Below are 18724 nucleotides of genomic sequence, written 5' to 3' on the forward strand. Positions count from 1 at the left end.
GTTTCAGCTATTACCCTGCCTGAATAAAAAGGATCTTGTCATAGTTACCTGTGCTCTTGAAACATTCTGCTAAAATTACGTAGTGTCTAATACTTGAAACATGGCTTTGCCTATGTTTGGAAACTTCTGAATGTAGCTGCCCAGTTATTAACTGGGTCCCCAATTCCAAAGTAATTAAAAGTGCTGGTTTCTTTTTACTTTAAAACAATCTGGAACAAGGATATCTGAAGGTCCTCCTTCTTGCCTGCATAGAAAGATCATCTGCTGAGGCATTCCTCCAAATGCAGCAGTGGATCTGCCACGATTGCTCCTCAACTTCTTCTGAATCCAAGCTTGTTGGAGGGACACCTCTGCCACATCCTAAACCCCTCTAGGAGATTGAATCAGGGGGTTAAGATTGCCCTGGCCTTCCCACTAAAATCAATGAGACAAGTTAGTCCCATGCTATGTTTTTGTTTTATTTGTGTACTGCCTTGTGAGGGTTACACAATGAAAGCTAGAAGTCCACGTAATTAATAAACAGAATGCCGTTTCTGCAAGACCCAAGCATGACAAGCTACCTCTGGATTCAACCCTGTAATTCTCCAGGAATGGAAGATTCTTAGCTCCTCCAAATTTCTGAAAGCTTCTTTAGAACATAAGATCCTGCTGAGCCAAACCTGTGGCCCATCTAGTCCGGCATCTTCTTCTTACAATGACCAACCAGAGGCCTGTGGGAAGCCCACAAGCAGGAAGAGAGAACCTAGCAATTCTAAATAATGTATCCACCAGTTATCTGTAGCTTGGCTCTAGCCAATTTAGGAGAGACACAGAACAACACTATGTAGGTTCTACTCAGAAGAAAGGCCCATTAAAGGGGGACTCACTCCCAAGTATATAGATAGGATAGCAACCTTAATAATAGTGATCTACAAGCTACCGTAGTATCTGCACTTCAGCCAATTAAACAGGTTGTGGCTCACTATTTATATTTTTCTCTGCTGGGTAAAGTCTGGCACCGTGATTCATTTAAGGACTTTCAGAGGCTTAAGTTTGTTAGTTTTGATGTTTTGAATTATTCCATAAAGTTTTTCACATTGTTATGGTTTCTGGCCATCGTGTTGCTTTTGATATTGCTGACTCATATTTTGCAACACCGGGGTTGGTTTGTTTACTCACTATATTTTTTCCAAAGACTGAGAGATTTGTTTGGGTTTCATCTGATAACACACACACACACACACACACACACAGATCACAGACTGCCCTGTCCCAGATGTTTAGCTATGGACTTTTCTGCCTTAGTGCAACATGTTGGACTAGAGGAACTGACCAGCCTTATAGCGATGAGAAACACACCTGATGAAAGTCAATACTGGTATATCTTAAAAAGTTGTCATTATAACTAATATCACAGATATGGCCAGAGAGAGACCAGGCATTCTTCTGTGGGAAGAGCTGCGGATGTTGTCCCAGATTGGTTGCATTCTCTGAAGCTTCTGGTTTTGAAGAACTCAGTGGGCAAGTAGTTGCCCAGCCTTGGACAAGTTGTTATTTCTCTGCACCAGCTGTTCTGCCATGGTATGACAGCAGGACATGGGATCATGTGCTAAGCGGCCAGCACTGATGCAAGGGGAGACTTAATCCCTTTGTTGGGCATAATGCACTGGAGTGCAAGTGTAGAAAAGAGAAATTTCCATAACAGACGGGTTGTATCCAATTAGTTCTGCTCTGAGTAAATGTTAGCTGGATACAACTTACAGTGTATGAAATTATGCACAAAATTGGGAAAGTGGATAGAGAAAATGACACTATTCTCTCTCCCCGCCCCCCCCCCCCGTGTGTGCATGGCATGAGATTGATGCTATCCTCATTTATTTCTGTCCCATGCTCAGCAGTAGAGCAACAATAGATGTTGACTATGCTCCATAGGTCTGGGTAAAGAGATGTTATGTTGCTCCACACCACTGTGGAAAGGGGATTTGGAAGGGCATGTTATCCCAAAGACCAAGGGAGTGACCTCAGCCCCTACATGATCTTCGCTGTCATAGGCCCATAACAAAACTAAGGGGCTTTTCGTAGAAGATGGGGCATATCTTCACAGTCTTATCCTATGTTCCTCAAAGGGATGTCACTGCCTCAACTACAGCACACCACAAAAGCTGAGTTTATAAAAGACCCATGGCCTTCAGCTGGTCTGAACTAACTGTAATACAAATACTTAAATTTAACTAGTTTACAGCGTACAGACTGTAAACACGTTCAATGGACTTTGGTTTAATGTTGATCTGCTGCTTATTAAATAAGGGGCAATCCATACATTGTATGCTGGTTTTCCCTGCAAAATTGCAGCCTGTCAAAGCTATTCTTTGTTTACAATTAAAATAAAAAAAATACAAAATGACTATATCATACACAAGTAATGTGTAGCTTGGCCCCAAGGGTGAAAAGTAAAGGGCACGTTATTTTGGTACCCCTTGTGCTAGTGACATACAAAGAGAGTTTGTTCTTGTTTTCCCTAAGCCAGAGCTCTGTTCCTTAAGTTCATATTCAGAACAAAACACTCAGGAGAAAACAGTTCAGTTTTTGGTAAGATGGAGCGTGCCAGTATATAAACCTCTCCTAGAGATGATTAAGAGGTGTTCCATTAAGCTGCAATTTTGCAGGGGAGGGGGCTGAGTGCTCATAACAATTATGTGAAAACAAGTCAATGCAGGTTAGTAATTAACCTATTAAAAGGGATATATCCGCTCACACAGGAGCCTCTGTCACGATGCTCAGCATACTGAGCAAAATTTCCAATGCGGCCATAAATCAAAGGCTGGAAGCAACATCTGTAGATATTAAAGAAGCAGCCACTTAAAACAAGAGTAAGCATTACAGCTCGGGCTAAAGATATCCTCTGCTCAGAGCTCTCGTAGCATCCTGTTGACCTCTTTTCCCAAAGAAAATAGCTTGACCTTATTCTAGATAGCTACAACTCTTGTGAAGTTCAGTTTTCTTCCGTGCTGTACCTTTTGAGTTTACTGAGACTGAAACAGTTGAGTTTACTGAGACTGAAACAAGAAAACCAGTTTTTTGGACTCTGGGTTCAATCAATGAGCAGTTAAGGGAAACAAATGTAGAACGCGAGTGTTAAAAACAAATCTTTACTGAAAGTTGTCTTTCTTTCTACCCCTCTCTCTCTTAGGAGTGACAAGCAAGTGTGTATTGTGCAAATGCCTGGTTGAGCCTGGACAAATAAGCAGAACAGGGCAAGCAGCTCATTTATTTCAATTTCAAACTTTGGGGAGACGACTTGTGTCCCCAAATGCAGCCAGTGCCCATTTCCCATGACTTTTAAAAAGTAGTACCACCACAAAGTTATTACCAAACACACATTTAAATAAGGAGGAGGATCTTTTCTCATCTCCTGCCATGGCACACAACCTTATGCCTTCCGTCAAGTGATTTGTAAAAAAATAAAATGCTCGAGACTTTTGGCTTGTTATGCCAACCACAATTTACAGTCTTCGAATGATGACATCCTCCCTGTAGCAAGAAAAATAGGACTCTAACAGAGAGTGCAATTTTTTAAAATGGGTTTTCCAGCTGTGATTCAGTGAAGTTGAACACTAAGTGGCAGTACTACAGAGGGAAAATTGTTCCGTGTTGTTGAATCTCAAAGAAAAGGCCTTTCTTTTTATCTCTTTTCATTAAATAAACAATAGTGAACAGCTCTTTTTCAATTGCCTCATATTGAGAGTTAAGTAGCGATTTTATCTTCAGCCCTGAGTGAGATATACTGGCCTGAACCCAAAGAGTTGTATTTCCTCTGTTCTTTCAGAGCAGGCCCCAATCCTTTTTATCAGAGACAGGCCTAACACTATAGGCAACAAGGCCTAGGGCAGGCACGGTGGGCACCAGGGTGGGCCATTTGCACAGAGGAGGGAATTCAAGCAGGAACAGCTTTTGCCACACATACATGACATGGTGCACCTCCTATGAGGCTGTGTATTGGCTTGAGGGTCAGACAAGGGTTCAAATCCTCTCTTAGTTCTCAAGGGCTACATACACACCATGCACCACCCCCCTCTAAAAAGAAGAACCCTGTGAACTATAGCTTGAGAAGCTCACAGGAGTAGAAGGCAGCCATTTCTGAGGGAATTCAAACTGTGCTGCTAGATAGGCTTCAGGTAGTTCCCTGGAGATGAATGAGGAAGGGCCATAGCTCAGTGTAGGGCATCTGCTTTGCCTGGAGATGGTTCCAGGTTCAGTACCAAAGATCTCCAAGCAGGGCTGGTAGATAACCCCTGTCTGAAATCCTGGAGAGCTGCTGCTGCCTGCCAGTGTAAACAGCGCTGCTCTGGATGGCCAAATGGCGTGACTCAGCATAAGGCAGTTTCCAGGGTTTCTTCCCTACTTGCTGACACCAGTTTCCATCCCCGATTCCAGATATGGGGAGAGACGATGCAAGTGGCAAAGCCTGCCTTTATTCAGAAACTTTCTCTGGACAGCATATAAGAGTTCACAAAGATGGAAACATGAGTGAGCAAGGGATGGTTACTTCCACACTAGCAGTGTACTCCAGAATTAATACCATTTCATTACTCATTTATTGCAGATGATCCAGATGAAATCACTGTGAAACAGTTTCAATCCAGTGTGCATGCATGTTGCACCCTTTGCAGACATCTACATCTGAAATCAATGTGTGAGACCCTTCTGTGTGTCTCTCTCCTTTCTCCCTTGTCTCTCAAGCTATAGCATTTGCAAATTATCAGATGTTCTTCAGCCTTGCCTGGGTTAGTTTTCAGTTGGCTTACTCAGAACCAGATGCCAATCCTGACCAGACGTGCTGGGAAACTAGTAGGAAAGATGAAGAATAGAACCAACCGGTATCAATGTACAAGGTGATGGCGATTGTGCCAAGACTGCACAGAATCATTCAGCAGGGATTCTATGGGCATCTGCCAGAAATGCTGATAACTAATGGATAGTTCTCATGTCCAAGAAAGTGGTTGACTGCCTGCAGTGGTTGTGGTTGTGGTGCCTCCAGAAGACAGCCCAAAAGGTGCTCCTGGATCCAGCATTGTCAGTAGAGTGACCCAAGTGACCTTGTTGGGTAGGAAAGCTTTTCACAGGCTTCAGCTGGTTAGGCAACTGCAATTGTTCCTGGACTAGGCCAGCTTGACCTCAGTGGTTCAGGAATTGGAAACCTCAAGACTGGGCTACTGCAGTGCATTCTATATGGGGCTTCCCTTTTGTCTGGTCCAGAAACTGCAGTTAGTGCAGAATGCTCCAGGATGATTGCTGACAGTTTGTCAGGTAGAGTCCATCAGCATAAAGGTAAAAAGGTAAAGGTCCCCTGGACGTTTAAGTCCAGTCAAAGGCAACTATGGGTTTGCGATGCTCATCTCACTTCAGGCCAAGGGAGCAGGGTTTGTCCACAGACAGCTTTCCGAGTCATGTGGTCAGCATGACTAAACCGCTTATAGCACAATGGGACACCATGACAGAAGCCAGAGTGCATGGAAACACCGTTTACCTTCCCTCCACAGCAGTACCTATTTATCTACTTGCACTGGTGTGCTTTCAAACTGCTAGGTTGGCAGGAGCTGCAACAGAGCAATGGGAGCTCACCCTGTTGCAGGGATTTGAACCGCTGACCTTTTGATCGTCAAGCCCAAGAAGCTCAGTGGTTTAGAGCACAGCAACACCCATGTCCATCAGCATATTACACTTGTGCTCAAAGATCTTCACTTGCTGCCAGTTTGCCATCGGGCCAAGTTCAAGTTGCTGCTACTGGTATATAAAGCCCTTACATGCTTGGGACCAGTTTACTTAAGGGATTGCCGTATGGCAACATCTGTACTTCAGAATTTCCAGTCTCCAAACATGAGGCAGCTGCCATAATTGTATTCCTTTAGATGTCCGCTGAAAACATTTCTGCTTTAGTTACATGTGTTAGTTTTTGTTAGAAGTTTTTAAATTACTTTTACAGTGGTACCTCGGGTTAAGAACTTAATTCATTCCGGAGGTCAGTTCTTAACCTGAAACTGTTCTTAACCTGAAGCACCACTTTAGCTAATGGGGCCTTCTGCTGCTGCTGTGCTGCCGGAGCATGATTTCTGTTCTCATCCTGAAGCAAAGTTCTTAACCCGAGGTACTATTTCTAGCTTAGCGGAGTCTGTAACCTGAAGCGTATGTAACCCAAGGTACCACTGTAATTGTATTTTATTGAAGATATTTGCCACCCTGGGATCCTTTTGGAGGAAGGGCAGAATATAAATTTTTACAGAGAAATGAATAAAATACCATATTGGCCCAAATATAAGTCGCACCTTTAAAATTGATGGGGGGGGGGATACCCAAATATAAGCTGCTCCATTCCTTGCTGCTCCTGGCTGCATACTGGGGGGGGGGGGCATGCTACATTGCCGACAGTCTTTCCCCATCATCGCTCTCTCCCTTCCCAGTCTTGGGGGAGAGGACAGGGACTATGTGCAGGGCGGGCACCGCTTTGCCACGCTCCTGGTGCTGTCTGCCCCGCACTCCTGGCTGCACACCATAAGGTTGTGAATATAAGCCCCACTTTAACTTTTCACAGTTGGAATTTGGAGGGAAAGTGAGGCTCATATTTAGGCCAATACGGTGTCATCCTAAGCATATAAAAAGAGGAACAAAGTTAAGAGTCAGGAAGATATTTCAGATTTTTAGGAGCCAACCTCAGTTATTCAGGACATATAAAGGAATTACGTATATATAATTTTAAATTAATAGGAGCTATCCGTAATTTTTTTGCACTCAGGAAAACTAGTGTGTGAGATTCAGTCATGGTAATAGTCCTAAGTTAAAAGTATTGCTGCTTTGAAGTTACATGAATAGATGGCACATGCCTACTGAAATAGTAAGCCTTGTCATTCATGCTGCCAGTCAGTGGCTCAATGAAATTCACTCAATGGGGCAGTATAAACAAGTAATCATCATTATCTTTTTATTTTACTCATGCTACACAGCCTGGACCATTGCCTCCGTGTGTACGTGCATTTATAAATATCACAATGGTTTCAATTCTGAGTATTTTTATCAATCCATGAATTAAAGATAACACAGGTACTTGCTGTATACTACCAGGATAGATTCTCTGCATACATTAAAACTCAGTTACTAGAAGCATAAATAAGTGATGGTTATTGATCTCAAAACGGTAATAACCTCAAAAAAAAAAAATGTATAGCAAACAAAGTAATTAAAAAAAAGTACTTTTGGAAAAAGGAAAAACCCTTAACGTTCAAGGCAAGAGGCTAATGGCAATTCTGGGAAAAAAGAATGCACGTGGTTGTAACACATTGCTCTTTTAATCTTATAAAAAATTGAAGAATTAGAGCAATCAATAGCACACAACAAAGCTGCCAAATAGTTCATTCATTGTTTGGACATCTGGAAATAATTACTAGGTAGCATTTTCAAAAGCACCTCATTTAGGTGACTTGTAGCATAACAAGAATTGTATTTACCTGAAAGTAAGACGCACTGACTTTAACATAAATTAAAGAAAGTTGATGAGGACAGTGACTGCAGCTGCGATCTGCAGCAGTGATGGTTGGCGGGAAGAGAGAAATAAACCCCTTTAAGCATTATGAGACTTACTTCTGGGTAAACATGCACTTAATTGGTGCCCCCCCCCACATTCAAATCTCACCTTAGCCACATATTTGTTCAATGGTCTTATGCAGCCTTCTTCAACCTGGTGCCCTCCAGATGTTTTGGACGATGACTCCCACCAGGCTCCAGGCAGCACAGCACAGAGGTGTCACCCCAAACATCTGGAAAGCACCTGGTGGGGGAAGGCTGGCCTTACGCAAGCCACTATTATCAGCTTCAGCAGTACAGTATGGGGATAATAATGATCTACTGAGCAGGGCTGTTGTAAGGATTCTCAAGGCAATGTATATGAAGTTTTTCAAGCACAGTGAAGTGCTATAATGCATTATGAAGTCTTGTTGACACAGCAGCCTAATTCTGCTGCTGCGCCTGTTTGAGATGCAAATACGAATGCTAAGAGAGTTGTGATAATAACTAGGATGGGGTACCTAATCCTCTATGCTACTCAGTGCTATCAAACAGCTTCATGTGTATGTCAGCAAGATCCTAATCAAACTTTCTTGGATCCAAGATGCATTTAAAATAACAGGATTTCATTCCACATTCAGGACTGGGGTGGCAGGAGCTTAATCTGTGGTCCTCAGTTATGCTTTGTCATGCATGCAATGTTTAACTAACCTATGAATCCCCAGGTTGCAAGTTGAATTTTCAAAATAGTCTAGATCTTGAACAACCAGATTCTCAAATGGCCAAAGCAACACAATCCCTGTTGAAATGGAAAGTGCTTATTCTGTAGGAAAGAGAATGGCAGACCCAAGTTCTGTTACAGTACTAACTAAACTTTCGTGTAGATAAGGTGCATGGAAATGAATGGGATGAACACTTTCAAATAATGGATAGGATTCGAAGTGCCATCTGTACACTGAGCATTTCCAGTCTCTCCCTTTCCACAGCAAGCCCTGGTGTGGATGTGCACACACTATAAGATGCTGCAGAAGGTCAAGGGACCATGGGGCGGGGGGAATCACTGTGTGCACACAAGACTACTTTAGACAGCCATGCGGGTCTCTTTGAATCCTGGTCACTGTGATAAGATTGGGATCACAAATTATTGCAGATCTGATAAAGCAAAGAATGGGAAATGAATATTCTCTGTTCTTGGAATGAGTGGATGAAATGCACAGGTGAGCATTGCAGAAATATATAGAGATTGCTTGCTTTTATTAAGTTGTCTTCCCCCATCCACCGACTGAACGCACAATATAAAAGGAGTTTAATAATTTACGGAAAGCATACACACGCACACACAGACAGACTTCCGTCTAGCAAAGTAGACAAAAAGGACAAATAACTTTATAGCCCTGGAATTCCAGTTATGGTAACCGGCGTGTTTTAAATTCCAGTAAAGGTTACATTTCAACAAGTGTCTCTTTCCGTTCACTTACTGAGCCTTGCTGGCTTGTGTAGATGCATAATTCTGAGCTGCAGCCAACAGAGTAACTTCCCGTTACATTCCATTTATAACCTCTGGCAGTGTGTCATACCTAGGCGGTTATGCATCCCCACTGCTGCTGCCACACATCCTAATTCTCTCTACAGCAACAACAACAACGTCAAGTTGCCCAAGTCATAAATAGATCTCTACATACCCTGAAGAATGAGTGAAACTTTTTGTTTCCAGGAGATGACACTCAAGTTAGATTTTGAATCACAGTGATGGAAGGAACTTGAGGCAATGCTAGAGGGAATTACTCCTAATAACATGGCCAGTTTCTTGGGCTGGTGGGGAGATGGACCATGCAGCCACCACTGCACACAGCCAAACCTATGTCACTCATTTCCCAAGCAATTAGCTGCAACAGACTTGCATTCCCTGGAGCAGGTTAAAATCTATGCACCCCAGCATCCTGATCGAAACATCCTGATCCTTGAAACATGGAGGTTCCACTAAGCTATCATAGCTAATGTGTGTAAACAGATGTCTTATCCATAAATTTATCTACCCTGGAATTGACCGTCCAGATATTGTTGGACTCAAAGTCTCTGGTGGGGCTCCAGCAGCCTGTCAGAGTCCAGGGTTGGCTGGTGCCCATTGGGACAAGCAAGGTTGTACGCAGGACACCCACCACTGGCTGGTGGAGCCAGAGCCAACTAATACTTGTTTGGTTCCCATCCTCCTCCCTGCATTACATGGGGCAATGCTGAGAACAAGGTGGAGGAAGGTGACAGGCAGTGGAACCCCTGAAGGTGGACTGAGGATGGTGGGGTAGCACCATATTCGCCCTAAAGAACCACCTGCCATGTGTCCCAGGTAACATGGTCAATGCAGCAGTCCAAATCTAGAAATCCAGAGTTCCCCATCTAAAAGTGCATCCCCATATATGCTCATTCAGAAGTTAAGCCGATTGAGTTTACTACCATGTAAATGTATAATGACTGCAGCCTAGACGTAATTCTCAAACCCGTGTGAAGAGCAGCTCCCCCAGATTCACTTTTGTCCCCATGTTCTCCCCGCCCCTCCGTTTAATCCATTAGGAACTGCATTCTTTGCTTGCAAGCTCATTTCTGTACCCAAATATTTTGGCAGCTTCCTCCCGTTAATCATTAAGATAAACATTGATCTCCAGTAATTTTCAGAGAGTTCCAAGCAGGAACCCATTTCCCTGGCTTTCCTACATCTCTCACACATACGAGATTGGTCTCCGCCGCTTAGAGCGTTTCTCTGCCTCCTTGCCCAGTTGCCTGCCTTTGCTGTCACAGGAAGCGTTCCCCGCGCCCTGGCTGCTCTCATCTGGGCAGGAGTGCTCATGCAAAAAAGTTCCTCTAGCACATCATGTTACACAAGGAAATCCCCCTCTGGATGCGAGGCCCCTCCGAGCCAGCGATGTAAGACGCATCGAGCCTGACGCGGATGATCCCACCTCGCCCAGCTGCGTGGAGCAGAAGACCTCCCACTCCCATTCAGAGGTTGGCGGCGGCGGCGGCGCTTTGCTCTGGAATCCCGCCCTCTCCTCTGGGCCTTGAGCCGCTGCGCCTCTCTCTCTCTGACCAGCAGAGGGCCCCCTGTCCCATTAAAAACGCACAAAACCACCACCCGAACAAACTCGCTCCACACAACTAGACCACCACAAAAATCCAAGGAGTATCGCAATTGCAGCGCTGCTTGGGTTGTTTTGCTGGTTTGGGGGGGGACACGCCCCCCCGTCACAAAAACCCACCCTTCCTTCCTACCTTTCTTAAACCCGCAGCTGCAGTCTTAAGAAGGCTCCCCTAAAAGGAGGGGAACCCCTACCTCGCCCACCAGTAATCGCGCGGCAGGCAGGCAGCCAGCCGCCCCCAAAGCCGCTTCCTCCGCTCCGCTGCGCTGCAGCCTCGAGGGGCTCCCCGCCTCTCCACGTACCGTTGGATGGGACCAGCCGGGGGAAGCCCTGCCTGTTTGCCTGGGCTCCAGCGAGTGGGCTCCAGCGGCGCGCCTGCCTCGCTCGCTCTCTCCTGCCGCCCTCGGACACCCACCGCCTCCGTCGGGTGGGCTTTCCGCAGAGGAAGGTGCGCGGCAAGTTGCAGGCAGCGAGCGAGCGAGCGAGAACTAAGTGCGCGCGTTGGTGAGCGAGGTCGTGCCACAGCCTGGCCAGAGATGGCCACCCCCGGAGGCAGCGAGGGCGCCAAGTCCCTGCCAGCCGCGAAGCGAGCAGGTGTCTGGTGCTCTGGGGGCACCACCCGAGAGGGGCAGATCGGACAACAAACCTCGCTCGTTTGGGCCACGCTTACCTAGGGCTGCGCTCGCTCTCGGGCTTTACTTCCGAGGAAGCGGACGGGCCCGACGGGCGGGTGGCGCCGCGATCCCCTCGCTCCCAATCCTCCCGCCCGCCCGGCGCTCCATCAGCTTCTTGAAGGGAATCACCCGCCGGGAGGGTCCTGCCGGAGCCCCGGGTCCGCAGCTCCCTAGCCCTCCCCTTCCGACGCCCTCTCGCGTCTCCCGCTTGGCGCCCCTGCTGCTGCCCCTTTCTGGGGCGCCTCTCTCTCCACCCAGCTCGGCTCGAGTCAACTTTTCTCCCCCCCCCCCGCCCCGTCCCTACCTTGCCGTCCACACAAAGCCTGCTGGGGTCTCCTCCGGAGAGTCACATCGTCTCCCAGCCGTCCAGTCCCTGCAGCCGCCTCCCGCAGCTCCAGAAACACAGGAGGAGGCGAGCAGCTCGAATGTCTCATCAAAGCTTTATGAAGGGTGGGAGGGCAGCGGCGTGGTGGGGAGCCTCTGATCTCCTTCTCTCCCTTCCTCTCCCCCCCCCCCCCAGCGGGGCGGAGGGGGGGGCTGGCGTAGGAGCCTCTCTCGCACGAGCCCGCCTGCCCCCCCCCCCGCCCGTGGCTGGCTTCTGCTCACTCAGGAATTATTTAGATCTCCGTTTGGGCTTCGATTGGTCAAGCCGCTTCCAAGCAGGAACGCCGAGGACTGGGGTGCCCGCTTTAAAGGAACCGCGCTGCCTCTCCCACCCCATCCCAAGGCCGGACGGCAAACGCTGTTTGCTCCCTAGAAGGGGAGGGCTCGCCTTCGCCTGCTACAAACTTTTTTGTCCCTGCCTGGGTAGGGTTGGTCGACCAGATCTCTCTAGGGAAGGAAGAGGATCGGGTTGGAATAGGCACCCAGATCGCTTCCCCCACCCCTTATCGCGAAGCAAAGTTGCAAATAACAACTGAAAGCCAGTAACAGCCACGCATATTGCAGAGACTTATGCCTTCCCAGGTTAGTTTGAGCCAGACCCATCCGCAGACTGGTCATGCTCAAGCCTCCCCCCCCCCCCATCACAATGCAATAGGACTACTCCGGAGTAAGCGGATTGGACAGAAGGGCGGTGGGTGCGGAGATGGGTAGAATACCAATAATTTTTATTATTATTATTATTTTCCCCCTTCCAGTGCCTCGCTTTTAATAGCAATTTAAAAACCCAGGGAACTGGGGCTTCCTCTCGAAATGTTACGAAATCCCTTAAAAAGCTGGAAAAGATTGGCTTACTTGTTCGTGCATTAAACAAACCAGATCCATTTAAATATAGCTCCCTCACTGACCTCTCCATAGTCTGCCTATTAAGAATGCAATCAAGATAATAACAAACATTCTTTATTAATGAAGGCTCCGGGTAACGTTACAACTAGTCACTTTCGAAGAGAACACGCAGCGGGCAAACGTGCTCGATCCAGCCAGCCGGCGGATTCTCTCGCCGACAGAACCAGACAGGCAGAAGCAACGCAACCCCAAACTCACCTTTCGCTTAAAAAACAACAACAAAGCCCCGCAAAACTTAATTTATTCTTTTGGTTCAAAAGCGCGCCTCCTTGCAAAAGCCAGCCACCCCAAGTGGGCTCCTGAGGGGCTGCTTTGGGAAGCGAGAGGGAGAAAAGAGACCCCCCCCCGCCACTACTTGCCCAAATTTTGCAACTCGTCCCCTCCCGCGCGCGCAGCTCTTTCCCGTTCATGCCGCCAACACAGATTAAATTATTGCTAGTGGAAATTGCGTGGCGGAGGTTAATAATTGCAACACACGCCCCGCCCCTTCACACACGACTGAGCAGCTTCCTTTGATCTCGGCCCGGACGGAGAGATTGCATTGTTTATCAGCGGCTCGTCTCGGGTCAGCCTAGCGCCGGATCGAAACCTCCCGAGCGCCGCTAGGGTGGGATGTGCGGACGGGAAGCCACGCGCGCCATGCGTGGAGGTCACGTGACGCCCCGCCCGCCTCTCCGAGGGAGACGCCGCTGGCAGCACTAACGAGGAACCGCATTCCCGACGCATGCGAAGGATGCCTCCCATTAGAGGGGGGACGGGGGGGAGGAAAAATCGCTGCCAGCCTCCGGTTGCCGCCCCTGGCACGTGCTCGATGATGCTCCCTCGTCACTTGTTTCGCTTTCTCCTTAAAACTCTGGAAGAGGGTTTTCCCTACCTTGCGAAAAGGAGACCTTTATTTGGTTGCGCTGAAGCCGCCCAGAGCGGCCGGGGCAACCCAGTCAGGTGGGCGGGGGACAATTTTTAAAAAAAATATCATCATCATCATCATCATCATCAAGCTGAAACACTTAGTTTTTTGTAAAGTATTCATGCTTTTTCTTCCTTTCCTAAAAAGGTGTTGCAGTTGTGCCTTTAGCTTGTGCTGCCAAAGATTTTGGTTTCATAACGATCTTGAAATGTGGTCCTCATTGCAGTCCTCTACATGTCCTCTCAGAAATGTCAAGGGCTTCAGGATTGCAGATCAAGGCTCCTAAACCATCTCCCAGGCCCATCGCACAGACAGCGACACAAACATCTGTCTTGGGCTATCTACACACTATACCTTTAAGGTGCAATTTCTATTCCTACTCAAAGAATTCTGGGTACTGTAGTTTGTTAAGGGGTGCTGGGAATTGTAGCACAGTGATACCTCGGTTTTTGAACTTAATCTGTTCCGGAAGACCGTTCGACTTCCGAAACGTTCAAAAACTGAGGTGCAAAGGGTGGTGTGCAAATTCCATAGAGAAAATTGGGGGAAAAAACTCAGCGTAAGCTGTTTGACTTCCGAGGCACCTTTGTAAACCGAAACATTTGACTTCCGAGACGTTCAAAAACCGAAGTACCACTGTACTGTGAAGGGTTAACTACATCACACAGTATGCAGCCTCAGCTGGGACTAGTAAACTAGTGGATAGGCCAAGCAAAGTCAACAGTGCAAGGGTGGCTGGCGGTATTTTGTACAACATCAAATGGTGCCCAGCTGCCTTCAAGTCAAGTTGCGTAGGACCCAAGGCCAGCCAAGGATACTGCAGAGCTTCAAGAGGAGGGAGGAGACACAGGATACTGGAAACGTTTCAGAAAAGAGCAGCCAAAATGGTCAAGGGGTTGGAGCAACTCCTCTACAAAGAAAGGGGGTAACCTCTGGGGTATCTTAATTTAGGGGGGAAAGACAAGCAAGGTGGGGGGGGGGACATTGTAGAGATGAACCCTCTCTCATAATACTAGTGCTTTGGACCAGCCAACAAAGCTGAGTGTTGGAAGATCCAGGACATACAAAAGAAAGTGCTTCCTCACACAGGCACATAGTAAATTTGCTCCCACATGATGTAGTGATAGTTACTAACTTTGGTGGCTTTGAAAGGCAATTGGACAAATTCATGGAGGATAAGGCTACCAGTGTCCACTAGCCATACTGGCCATGTTCTGTCTCTGCTACTGGAGGCAATATACCTCTGAATATCAGCAGCTGAGAATCACAAGCAGATCCTTACTGGCTTCCCATAGGCATCTGCTTGACCACTGTGAGAGCAGGGTTTTAGTCTAGCTGTGCCCTTGATCTGATCCAGCAGGGCTCTACTATTTTGGTACATGAGGCAGGCAATCACATATGCACCTCTCCCCCTTCCAGGTAGCAAGAATCCATCAAGATGGTGATAATGAATGAATGAATGAAATATGGAGGAAGGAAATGGCCAATATAACTTAGATTTAATAAGAACAAAAGAGGTAATTCTACAAGCAGCTCTTTTTAGAGGGATCACACTTACAGTGTGATCAAGAATGCATCTCCTTAATATCCTGCCTCTAACTGCACCAGGGAAGTGTTTGATTTCGAGAAAGATCAGGTGCCACAGGTCATGTAAGCTTGCTTTTTTAAAGAAGCAGGGCTTCATTTGCCTTTAAGCAGGTATGTGACAGGCAGAAATGCTTCACCTCTTGAAGCTCTCTGTGGTATCTAGTGTTAAAGAACATGAGACCCTTGCCAAAAAGAAAAGAAAAAGAGATGTGAAAGTCCTAGGCTGTTGAAGTGTGCATGGTAGACTCCATCCACAGTCCTAGATGTGTGCAGGTTTGTAGTGCACACACATCAGTGAGAAAATGGTACCTTCAAGCATGTGCAGAGTACAATTGTTTATATTTTATAAGTTTATGTGATGCAGGGCTAGAGTCTGGCTCAAATCAAACTTCCTTGTTTTGCACTACTCCCCATCCCTCCCCAGTCATCCTCCTAGCAGTGCCAATGGAGGTATGCAGTCATCACTAACTAAAAGAGAGATGTTAATGTGAGGTCTCCAGGAGCACAGTTGCCCACTGAGCAGAAATCTTCATGAAAGCGCAATGAGAAGGGTGTCTGGAGGGGCTTAATGGCCAAGTAAGACCAAGTCAAACTTCTGAGGCCCGGGCCGCACTTTCAACCCAAACATGCATTTGGGGGACCCACTTCTTAATTTTTTACCATGTATTTTGCATGGTCGTAGCTGATGTCTAGCCTGACTGGATTCAGCTGTCCAAGATCTTAGACAAGAATCTAACCCAACTCTGTTACCTGAACTTTTATCTCTCTCCCTGCTGAACTAGGAAACTATGTATAAGAGGCAGATCTGGGCTTGATGTTCCCCCAAAATGGGGAGAAGCCATGGCTTAATTTTCCTAGAACCTTAGGGATGTAAGCTGATATCTGCAGCACCTAGCAGAGACTTGTGCAGGCCGGAATCTCCACACCTTGGAAATAAGTTTAAAATTGCCTAATATTTAAACTCCTTCCCCACCTTATGTAATATTTGCCTGATTTTGGGGAGAACTCAAAAACTTATAGCTATGTTGTGACATGTTGGAGTGTCCCAATAAATATCCAACTGCAACTTTTGGAGTTGTTTCTTTTACTTTTTAAAGGGAGATGCAAAGAGCTGAATGGACTACTGTAATGCACACTGACCTCAGTGGTACGTAATACTAACCCTGGTTAACATGGTTATAAACCATGGTTAAGGCTGAGGGATCTCACAGACAACCATGGCATCTTATGTCACATCATAATTTCTCTCACTTCCACTTCCACCCCCTTCACCTCTCCACAGCTCCAGTTTGCAACCCTAAAGGCCTTTCCAGCATCCTTATACTGACTGTGCCTCACTATGTTATCAGTGTCGGCAACCTACTTGCTATTAGCTGGATGGATGAATGTAGGGGGCATGGAAAATTCCTCAGCCAGACTTGGCATCTGCCATAGCAGCCCCCTCCCTTTCCCCACTGAGTTAGAAACGAGCCTGAAAAGAGCTTTAACTCCCTTGCATGCAGCGTACTGGACTGGAAATTTGAAGTGTAACCACAGATGCTGAAGGAGGGCAATTCTTCCCCAAGTCCTCTCCTCCTTTTCATACATTCTAAAGCTTTCCTCCACACCCCTCTTGAAACATTATTATCTCCCCTGCCCCTCACCTTTCCCCCTTATATGGGTCTAGCCTACATTTCCTACAAACTATATACAGTGGTACCTCGGGTTAAGAACTTAATTCATTCTGGAGGTCCGTTCTTAACCTGAAACTGTTCTTAACTTGAAGCACCACTTTAGCTAATGGGGCCTCCTGTTGCCGCCGTTGTGCGCTTTCTGTTCTCATCCTGAAACAAAGTTCTTAACCTGAGGTACTATTTCTGGGTTAGCGGAGTCTGTAACCTGAAGCGTCTGTAACCCGAGGTACCACTGCAACATGTACTAAGTGGAGCTGCTGCTGAGTGCAAATCAAAGTGCTGGCTATTACCTATGAAGTCTTAGATACCCGAATGACCGTCTCCTCTAATGTGGATCTGCCCAGCCTTTAAGATCAGTTGTTGCATCCTTGTTGCACATACCTGAGGCGAGATTAGTGACTATGAGCAAGAGATCATCCTTGGTGGTGGCACCTTAAACGTGCAACTTCTTGCCCTAAGAGTTTAGGTCAACCCTCCCCCCCCCCAATCCATTTTTCTACTAGCAATTGGAAACATTCCATTTGAAACACTGCTTTTTGTGTTCTTGTGATGATGATTTTGCTGCTGATGGTTTTAGTGTGAACAGCTGCATTTCACTGGTTGGATCACCGTGTTTTCGTTTTTTAATGTTAGATCTTATGTTTGTAAGCCACTTTAAGCTATTCCGCTGAGAGGGAAAGTGGGGCTATAGGTGATTCATTTCTAACATTTTAAGAGAAAGGCAAAACTTCATTAGCTAAAATTAAACACTTCCCCCACCAAAAGAGCCACATTTTAATCTACCCATAACAGGCTCCTAGGATTCTCTCTCTCTTTTTAAAAACATAAACAAACTTCTCCTTGCTATCTATTTAACCATCTGTTTGGCTAATGTGATTTCATCCCAAACCAATTTTCTGAGAAGAAAAGGTCAAGAAAATGTCCTGGATTCTTGTTTCTCCTTGTCAGGAAATCTAAATTAATCCCGATTATACAAATGAGAGTGATGTCAATGAACTCAGAGTTTTGACACCAGAGTATTTTTTTCTATTAATACTTTTTAATTGGCTGAGGTCACTTCTAATACTACTAGCAGCATTTTATATTTAATTGTGTTTATGCGTGTTTCCTAGTTACGTATGTCCAACTATTCCTGTCCTCCTCCCGTACTCCCAAATACAAGCAATAGGAAGTTGCTTGAAATCAGCTAGCTCACGCTACAGTTTAAATATAATAGCAGCAATAATCAGAAATGGAGCTATTCAACACAAAATGGAGGTTGTAGACATGGCACGTAATTTAGTTTAACTTGTATGACAACATGCTAGCTACGGGAAGGCACCATATAGATTGTACTTTTTAGCCAACACAGAAATCTCAGCAGAACACACTAGATGGCCCTCTGGGTCCCTTCCAACTCTACAATTCTATGATTCTATGAAATCCATGATTTGCTGCTGCACTCATTGGCCTACATTGCCCAGTGAATTATTACATTGTAAAAGTGTTGGTTTCCACTACAAAATGTTAATTTCCCAATCATCACAAAGGGGGAGGGAGAAGCAGAAATAGTGGTTTTTCATGAAAACAATGATTTCCACTGATCTGAATGAACACATTCCTCTTCCTTTCTGTCTTTTCCCATTTAATATGAAGTAAGTTGTGGTTTTCCCAGTAGTGATGTATGGAAGTGAGAGCTGGACCATAAAGAAGGCTGATCGCTGAAGAATTGATGCTTTTGAATTATGGTGCTGGAGGAGACTCTTGAGAGTCCCATGGACTGCAAGAAGATCAAACCTCTCCATTCTTAAGGAAATCAGCCCTGAGTGCTCACTGGAAGGACAGATCCTGAAGCTGAGGCTCCAATACTTTGGCCACCTCATGAGAAGAGAAGACTCCCTGGAAAAGACCCTAATGCTGGGAAAGATGGAGGGCACAAGGAGAAGGGGACGA

At 46.2% G+C, this 18724-nt stretch overlaps 1 protein-coding gene across 6 annotated transcripts in view; it reads right to left on the reverse strand.

The window, feature by feature from the left end:
* The window catches only part of BDNF (brain derived neurotrophic factor), a 68479-nt gene that overhangs the window by 24808 nt on the left and 24947 nt on the right, over window positions 1–18724 (reverse strand). The window contains exon 1 of one of the 6 annotated variants that reach the window (XM_080984052.1): window positions 11643–11902. The exons of 3 other annotated variants lie outside the window; for them this stretch is intronic. The gene's annotated coding sequence lies outside the window, so the exon portion shown is untranslated. Of the gene's footprint in view, window positions 1–10966; window positions 11068–11334; window positions 11348–11642; window positions 11903–18724 lie in introns of those variants that run through there. 2 more of the 6 variants (XM_080984055.1, XM_080984056.1) reach the window with 2 other exon arrangements.

The sequence above is a fragment of the Podarcis pityusensis genome (assembly GCF_964106645.2).
Source record: "Podarcis pityusensis genome assembly, chromosome: 1".
Lineage (NCBI taxonomy): Eukaryota > Metazoa > Chordata > Lepidosauria > Squamata > Lacertidae > Podarcis > Podarcis pityusensis.